This window comes from Apis dorsata, unplaced genomic scaffold (assembly GCF_000469605.1).
Source record: "Apis dorsata unplaced genomic scaffold, Apis dorsata 1.3 scaffold_254, whole genome shotgun sequence".
In the NCBI taxonomy this organism is placed as follows: domain Eukaryota; kingdom Metazoa; phylum Arthropoda; class Insecta; order Hymenoptera; family Apidae; genus Apis; species Apis dorsata.
In genome coordinates, this window is record NW_006263532.1 from 389363 (window position 1) to 398883 (window position 9521).

Sequence of the window (9521 nt, forward strand, 5' to 3'; positions counted from 1 at the left end):
CACCTCGCCATATGACGAAGGCCATTATACCAATTTCTAAATTTATCTACCAATTTCTAAATATATATATATATATAAAACTCGTGCAAGATTAGCGTAAAATTGTGGATCGTTTTCTTATGAGAAAGCAGGATGCCTGGAATACTAGAAATCGGCGATTCTCAAAGTATTCGGGTCCGTTGGTAAACGTTATTAACCGCTGCATCGAGGGAACACAGGTTATTAAGCACCGGCAGTAATTAACATAATTACTTTCCGGCCATTGCATTAGCGACTCGGCCAATCACCAGATGCAAATTGGTCGACTTTACGAATTTAATGAAACAGACCAACGAGCGGTTGCTTCATCGAGGTGATGTTATAAAAAGCTCTTATTATCGAGATAATTCCCACAGAAAAGTTAAAAGGAAGAGAATGCATCGTTTAAAAATTCATTTATTGAATGATTGGAAAAATATTGAAAAAACGTTCACGTAAATTCATTCGAAGAGTGATTTATATTGTGTATATCCGTGGTGTCTATAAAATTGTTGCTTCATCGGAAGATGATGTAAAAGGATGTCGTTATCGAGATAATTTATTAATAGAAAATAAATGTATTTTTATCGAATGATTTATATAAAAAAGAGGTTTATATAAATTCATTCGTCGAATTAATAAGTACATTCGACGAATTTATAGAAGATATATCTCGCTTTTATGAAGTGGGAGAGACTCAATTTCCTATTTCAATAGAAATTCCTTTCGGTATATCTAAGAGAAAGTGTCGGAGAAATGAGTATTCGTAGAATTCTCTCTTGCATCTCGTTTCGTCGAATAAATTTACCATTATTGTACGCGATTAAGCGTCAAACGATGGCCGCTAATTTATTCTCACCACTTCTTCAACTGTTATTTCCATGCACGTTGTTAACTGTGTTTCGTCATATTGTGTGGGGACGCGCGTCTATTATTCGTTGTTTCCTTATAGGTTATGCATCGAATCAGGAAAGAAAGGAACGTTTTCAGATGTTTACCTGAGACACGTTATTATAAACCTAATGAGCTCTGTTCGAGGAAATGTATAAATTTAAAAGCAATTTAAGAGCATTAAAATCTATAAATAAATATTACAATTCGACTGTGCATCCCTCTTTCTTTCTTTCATTTTCGAAAACGAAATCGAATATTTGTGAAATTGAACATCTCATTTCACATTTTATAAAAAGAAACACACATCCCTTTGTCGAACTTTGATTATAATATATATATTCGAATGGTTTCAACAATATACTTCACTCCTACATACTTTTGAAACATTGGAAGAGATTACAAAAAAACATCGATAACTTCGAAACTGACATACTTCTTTTCGAAAATTATCCGAGAACAAAGACTCAAAAGTAATGACGAATATTTCAAGGAATAAAATTTGTATGATTTCTTTGTTAAATAAAAGGCATCAAATTAATTCTTGATATTACGAGAATGAATAAATAAACGTCAAAAGAATGATCGATTTGAAAATGGACGATCGTCTTATCGGATGGGACACACGCGTAATATTTCGTAATGTTAGTTGGCTAACGAACGCCATTCAGTGGCAACCTGACAAACATTTCCGTTGCGTCCGATGCAGCCGACTCGTTTCACCGTGTGCAATCGCGGAGGCACTCGATGCATGAATAGCAACGCGTGTACCAAGTGCCGCTTAGTTAGAATTAATATGGCAGCGTTTCGTTTGAAGGGAGGAAAATAAAAAGTGGAAATAAATTCTGAACGCGGATAATATCCCTTTTTCACCACGTTTTCTCGGAAATGGTATTTCATTATGCACAGGGAAATCGATACCACCTCTATCCTCCTTGGAAAAATTTAAATGCGCATTATATTTTTCACGATGCAAGAGGTGGAAACAAGCGATGATGTCAAGTTCAATACGATACACTCATCGCTATTAAAAGCATCCGATACAGTGACTCGACCCCCTTTTATTTTAACTAAATAATCTGACCCCTCTCTATTTCTCATAATCATATAAAAATGAATTATTAATAGGACAAAGTAAATATATCATTTTTATTTTTAAAGATACGTGAAATTAAAAAAAAGAAAAATCTTTCGTACAAAATATTCGATACTATCGTAAATGAAAATTTTTAAATAGAGCACAAATTATTTCTATCTATTATATTTCTATGTAGCTTTATTAAAACAACAATAATAAATAAATAAAATAATTGCTACGACTCTAAATAAAAAAAACCATTTCGCAACTCCATCGTAATCATTTAAAATTTAATTAAAACAAAATTAAAAAAAAAAAAAAAGAAAAGAGGAACAAACGTTGCAGAGTGAAATTTAACACGTTCCCCTCACCGTATACCAATCTGCAAACCAATCTCGCTGCTTTGCATACGAATTTGTACCATTTTGTCGAAACAATCTGCTCCGAACATAAACCAATCTCCGCCATCACCGACCTATCACCGTAATCCGCCAGAAACAGGAGACAATCTTAGAACCATTTCGACAAGTGTCATTCAATAATGTAAATCCTCGTTACGTTTCGTCGTGTCTCCTCGAGGATTTGACTTGGATCGTATCGAAGATTCGTATTCAATTCCATCCGAATTCGAATTATATCAAGAACCAACCACGTGGATCTACTTAATGGCGACATCCCGACCATTCAGTGTCCGGTGTGTGGAAAGCCTGTACATACACGTAATGTACACGAGGGGAAGCCCCTAACGAGTGTCGCGAAAAGGAAAGGAGTGGAATGATCAAGGCCACCGAGAGAGAAATGAAAATTTCGCTTTTACATCAAAGCGAGCATCGGTCGAGTATGTTACCCCGCATTGAATCGTTCACATCAAAGACGCACGGCCGTGTTCCTTGTGTTACTCGCATATACTGTTCGGGCTTAATGTCTCGTGCGTAATTGCTTCGAATTCTTTTGTGCGTTGCACGGTTTAAAAGGCCTTCGCGAACCCCTTCGTGCGTACGCACCAAACTTTTCCGCTCCTCCGGTAATGAAGCTCTTGTACGGTATAATGAATGGTGTTACGTGAAAACCATTTATGCCCACGCGTATGAAAAGATAGGATTTTTCGGTGGTTCTCGAAGAGTGCGCTCGACTCTTTGTGCTCGTTTCCTTTACGCGCATCTGCAAGATAGACGTCGATAAACATCGACTTTCACTGATAATGACTGGTTATATTCCAGGTGTTTGATGATAGCTGATTTTAATAGAGAGATACCGCTTTGTAAAGGAATCGCTGCTAACTCGAGAAAGTTACGCTCGCATGATTGTCGTTCTTTTATCTTTTTTCTTCCCTTGATTTTCTACCGATTAGATCTACTTAATTTACTATAAAAAAAAAGTAATTTTAAAGTAATTTCGTCAATAGTATAGCCGTATCATTGTCATTGATATTCGAATAATTTTTTGTCGTGCGTGAGAACGATAAGGGATTACAAGAATCTTCAGGACGCGTTTTCGTGAGAAAGGAAATTTGTTTATAAGTGAATTATTTCGCTAAAGCTCGCGTGACGCGAAATTACACGAGAAGGTTCACAATCACGGGATACGTGTCTACGTATATGTAGCGTGTATGTTGTGCATATATGTTATGCGTGATGCGCACACATATACGCGCCACGTTAATAATTTAAATTACCGCCTCTCTCGTATCGAAGGACTAAATATTCGAACCACTGTAGTCGTCGACTATATTCATTTAATTGAATAAAAACGCTCTGAAATTCGTTCAAACCACTATAAATAAGCCAAAACACAAAAAATTCTTACGTTGTTTGACGATACTCGATTATCTCGATTGAAGTTATTTCAATCGATTTCAACATGGAATGTAAAGTATTAACCCTCGAATTAATTGCATACGAAGCTTCGAAAGCTGGTCAAAGAGATGTTCCATCCCTTGGACAAAAAATTCATCCTCGATGTCAATTTCAGAAGCGTTTATTAACGGAAGAAACGAAATTGGAATATCAAACGCCGCGTTGAGATCCGTTAAGATTCTCCCGGGGCGAATCAGTATTCGACTAATGGGCAACGATGACAGAATTAATAATCGAATTAATTCAAACGCCTCGGGGTTACCACGATCATTACGGCTTTTGTACGGCTCTCAATCGATGTAATAACGGAATAATAAATCCTCAAGTTCAGCCTGACCCGATTCGTTTCGTACGTTTCGTACGGATGAAAGGTTAAACGCGAGGCAGAGAAAGGGGCGTGCATAAAACGACAAGGGGGATAAAAAATTAAGATGGGACGCCGATGAAGCCTCGATGGAATTCGCTGACGCCTACAACGGCTTTGTATCGAGGGCCCACGTGTCTCTTTAAATAAAGGAGTGGGCTTGTTGCAAAACACTCGAGAATAGTATTCGTATCATGTTTTGAAAATACGAAAATCTCCTTTATTATACGAGAACAATCGCACGGAACAAATCATCTTGCGACTAAAAGTAAATTCATTTAATTTCCTTTAAGGGAGCGAGCCCCTTAAAAGAACATTTTATTTATTTATTTATTTATATCTGCGTAAAATTAATGCTCTTCTAACTTCGATTTTTGATTTCACTCTCTTCAAGTAGATATTAAATCTACGTATAAATAAAAACTATCGTGATCGATTATTATTATCCTAAATGTAATATCTACACCGTGAAGATTGAATGGAAACTTAATAGAAAACATAACAGGAATATTCAAATATTACAATTCTTCGAATACAATTTCCATTTACAAATCGATCCCACCAACAAATCTTCCACCATACTTGCTAATTTACATCCGACTTGGAGTCACTCGCACGTATCCACCTCGTACGTCGACCGCGAAATTCCAGACCGAGGATCGTTCGATTCGTTCAAGAACCCATCCCAGAACCTTCCAGACAAAGAATCCGTTCGAGAGTGTTTGCAAGTATAATTTACAAGGTACACTTGTAACGTTTCGGTCGCGCCTCCTCCTTTTCCTTTCATCGACGCGTGTACAAAAGAGAGCAGCGGCGCGGTTAGAGCGACACGCCCTTCCACCACCGACGTGGCGACGAAACCGGGCGCAAAACGGTGTAATTACGCGGTCTAATTACGGAATAGCGCGTCCACCATATCCTATATTCACACCTTCGCGCACAATCGTACACCCATAACGCGCGGCGTATCCTTCCCCAGGCAAAATTACGACCAGGGTGGGACGAATTACGTCCCGTGTCTATCTACCCTTAGCCCGGAACGCGGTCTTCTGGGCCGTTCGTCTTTCGTAAACGAAACGATCGTGGCAATTTCAGTCAGCTGATTTTACGTTCGCTACGTTTGGTCGGCGAACGATCGTTTCTCTTACTACCGCGTCGATCGGTGATAAAATCGTTTCTGCGGCTGTTCCAGCGGACGCGTTTATTATTAAGCGGCGGTGTACCGTGTCGACGCCGTCGTAATAATTCAACGGCTTGCTCGTGAAAGAGAAATGTTCGAGCAGTGTTGAAAAATTGGCAGAAACTGTTGAGAACGTTCTTCTGGAAATGTAAGAACGGTGTTTGCCGAGAGACATGCTTTCAACCCCTCCGTCGAATTTGTCGAATTTATCTATCTCAAGAGAGGTTAATCGATTGACGAATATTCAATCTCTGTCACTTCAGCGAGTGAAATGAAGGATGGAAATGATTTTTCGAGACGAAAAATTAATTTGTTTCATCGATGAGATATAAAATTTAGCGTACGAAGAGAGAGAAAAGAAAGATGCTCCATGTCTTTTATCTTTTAAATTCGTGGATGTTAATCTTCCTGATTTCGTCACCATTTTTTGGAAATGATAAACACGGCAAGTTTCATCATGATAAAGTATTATTGAACGTAGCGTATCCTCGATGAGTAATTTTTGGGAAGAGTTTGCTTCTTGGACGAGGCAAACTCGATCGATCTGTTGTGGTTCGTTTAATCAAAACGGTAGCAGGTGGTTGGCAGCGTTCCGACTTCGAATAACACGATCGCAAAAACTAATATTTCCTCAACTATGGCCAATTGGATTTCAAATTCTAACACGTATTCCTCAACGTATTCCTTCCTCGCTCGTTCTCGTTTCGACCATCACCATCGTCGACTGTTTGACAATGTTTCACGGTTCAACGATCGCTTTGTACGAACGGGGAGAACGTCGACCAACTTTGTAAAACCTGCCCAGTAACACTTTCCATGAAAAATGATCGTTTTATTGCGAATTCGAATACGCTCTTCGTTACCCTTTATCCTACAGACTCCAGTAATCAAGCGTTAATTCCTTTTTCCTCTGATTGCGAATCGACTCGAACTTTTTCCGAGCGAACAACATTCGATTACGTTTCAACGACTTATTGGACGCCTTCGCGCAGAAATTTCGAACGGACTCTGTAACGAGGTCGATGACCGAAAATCAAGTTCCGCCGTGAGAAGACTAATTGCGAGAAGAGAGATCGCAATTTTCACAGATCCCGAAAAACTGTTGTAACCTTTTCCTCCATCTTTCATTCCTCGCATCCGTCCTCGTATTTCCACAAATTTTCGAATCTTTGCAGACAAGCCGGTTAAACGATCCCCGAAATTACTCCGTGAAATTTAATATAAAGTGGCTATGAATTTATTCTTTCGATATCGAGGAGTGAAAGTTTTCGTTCCGAAGGAAAAATTCTCCTTCCTTCCTCCTTCCTTTACCGATATATCTTCGATTTTTCATGGGTATTACTTTTACACGAACGAAATCTTTTCACCGGATTGGACTTGAGCAAGCATCGAATCTTACCACGAGATCTCTAATTACCGGGAATAAAAAAGGAATTCATCGATCGGATCGGAACTTTGAACATTTTATTCCTTATCAAAATAAAACTGGATCGTTCTCCAGAAACGTACCGCAGAATCGCAACAATAAATATCAAGGAAATGATTAGTCGATAATACGAATCTCGAAGTAAAATCGAAACTCCGTGTTGCCTCGAAGAGAGAGGGAGAAAAAGAGAGAGAGAGCGGAAAATTAAAATCCAGTCTGAAAAGGATCTTTTCGTTTTTCTCTGGAAATTGAATCTTCCACGTCATCCCTTTCAGCAGATTCAACGTAGGTACTCGAGCAGGAGTGGCGGAAGGGAGGGGAAAAAAGAAACGAGGCACGTGATGCACGTGGATCCTTGGTGGTATGGAGAAGAGAGGGTCTGATTCCTCCGGGCTTCCGGAAATGATATTATCGTGTATTCGCATAACGCAATGATTGTACAATGAACGCGTGGGTAACCCTCGTCAGAAAACAGGATACGCTTCTCCAGCGGGAGACAATGAGATTTCCTCTCCGGTTGCGAAAGCTACTTGCCTCGTTGCGTATTCCGGGATAAATTAGATTAAAATTGCGTTTAAAATCTCGTTCTCGTTGGATACACGCTCGTTTAACATCGATACGATTGATTAGATCGTGTGCAAATTGCGAATATTGGATTCTATCAAGTGTGAAATGATTTTTTTAAAAGCGAATTTAATTTAGAATGATCTTAAATCTGCGCTTCGGAATATTAGATTCCGTTAAGTAAGAAAATATGTGTTGGATTTCAAAGGAAAATAAATTCCATCTGTCCCGTTTATTAAAAACTTATACGGTCGACCATCGTTTATGCCCGATAATAAAAGTTTTCCTATATCTAATAAGGAAATCGATATTGCAGAAATTTACAAAAATTCCAAAACCACTATTCGGTTTCAAATGACAAGTTTATTGAAAACCGATCGTAAATTTTATTGAATAAATAGCAAAGAAAAGTAGAGAGAGAGAGAGAAAGAGAGAAATTATTATATTGAAATTCCATAAGAATATAATCCCTCTCAATTTTGCTATAAAATTTTCTATACAATTAATAATTGCTTTCGTAGTTTTGTTAACTTCTACGATGCTTTAATATCTCTTTGTATTATAGTTCGTAAATTATAATCCATCGGTGTCCCATTGTCGTTAACTGTTTTTACAGGTCACCGTATAGCGGCGATAGACCAGGAGGCGAACTTGAATCGTGATTTTATACAGGAGGCAAAGAAAGAGGATTTTCAATTATCGTAAAGTTTCAACTGCCACTTCTTCATGCAACGACACCTGAATCAATCAAGAATCGTACCACATACTTTATGTTTTCTCGGTTATCCAATCCGTTCTTACTCTCCATTCCCATTACCCGTTGCATCAAACCACGTACAACACAATAGCACAATAGTTTGTAACCTAGCTCTATAAAGTGCTTCACATGGGTGAACACTAATGAACATTTCGCAGGATTCAATCTTGATTCAAGTAACACTTCAATTTCATAACGATATTGTTTCTTAATAGTCGATAAATTGCAAACTCCGAATTTTTCTCCATCGTTGACTTTTAAAATTAATCCCAGATATCTTAATAATTGTCTTTGAAATGTGATTTTTATATAAAACGTTTCCAAAATACGTGATTAAACTTTCATATCGTGTGTTTTATTCTTCTTTAGAATAAAAATGAAATAAAAATTTAAGTTTACGAAGATTTCCTTTGTCTTCCTTTTCCATACATTTCGTGAAAATTATAGGATGATTCCTTTTTGCGATAATGCACGATTTCACAGAATCGAAGGGAAGAAGAATAGAACTATAATCGACTTTTAATTCGTTCGCGCTCTAACACATTTCTTGATACATTTATCCTAATGCATCGTTGCATTAGCTCTGTTGATAAAATATCTTCTTAATTTTTACTTACAAGAACCTCCATTATTCTAAAAGAAAGATCAAAAGCCTCGTATTCTCTCTCTCTCTTTTTTTTTCCAATGATAAATCCTAAAGGATAGAAAGATGTAGACGATGAAAAAAAAGAAAAAAGAAAAAAGTGTAGCCGAGATAATCGCGTCAAAGTACGAGAGAAAGAATCCTTCTCTTCCTCTCCGCAATTACTCCGGCGCTCTCTGCCGGAATCTTATCCAAAGGATTTTGTTCTCTCCCTACTCAAGAAAAAGCGGGGATGGTTCTTCGAGTCGAACGAGCCCGACTTAATCGTCTCTATCTCGAGATTTTTACCTCTACGAGGTAACGCGATGATCGGAAATAGCGCGATATTCCAACGAAATAAACCGGCAACATTAACGGGTTGCCAGTGTGTAAAATCATTCTGACCGTAATTCCATTTCACAAACTGTTTCGAAATGGCATACGAATCGAGATACGCGAAAATAAAGCCACCACCATAAATCTACCATTACCACGGAAGCGTATGAACCAAGTCGCGGCCGGGTTGATTGAATTCATTCATTATACCCCGTTATTTCACGATTCGATGTTACGCGTATAGCAAGAGACGAGCATTAGATCGAACAAATTTCAACCGGATAAATTGGCCGAACGCCAGATTATTCTCAGAGACGGAAAAGAGAAAAAGAAACGATGGAATGGAGATTTTGGCTTTCGACCAGCCAATTATACCGTGTTGCAACAATTATAAAGAGATATTTCATTCAAGGAATATATATATATATA

At 38.0% G+C, this 9521-nt stretch overlaps 1 protein-coding gene and 1 long non-coding RNA gene across 4 annotated transcripts in view; both read right to left on the reverse strand.

Moving 5' to 3' along the window:
• LOC102677107 overlaps positions 1–9521 on the reverse strand; it is an 89804-nt gene that overhangs the window by 52416 nt on the left and 27867 nt on the right. The gene's annotated exons all lie outside the window — the stretch shown is intronic.
• The window catches only part of LOC116185689, a 13476-nt gene continuing 11563 nt past the window's right edge, over positions 7609–9521 (reverse strand). The window contains exons 2-3 of the long non-coding RNA XR_004150561.1: positions 8752–8757; positions 7609–7619 (exon numbers count right to left, since the gene is read on the reverse strand). This is a non-coding gene — a long non-coding RNA (uncharacterized LOC116185689). The remainder of the gene's footprint in view (positions 7620–8751; positions 8758–9521) is intronic.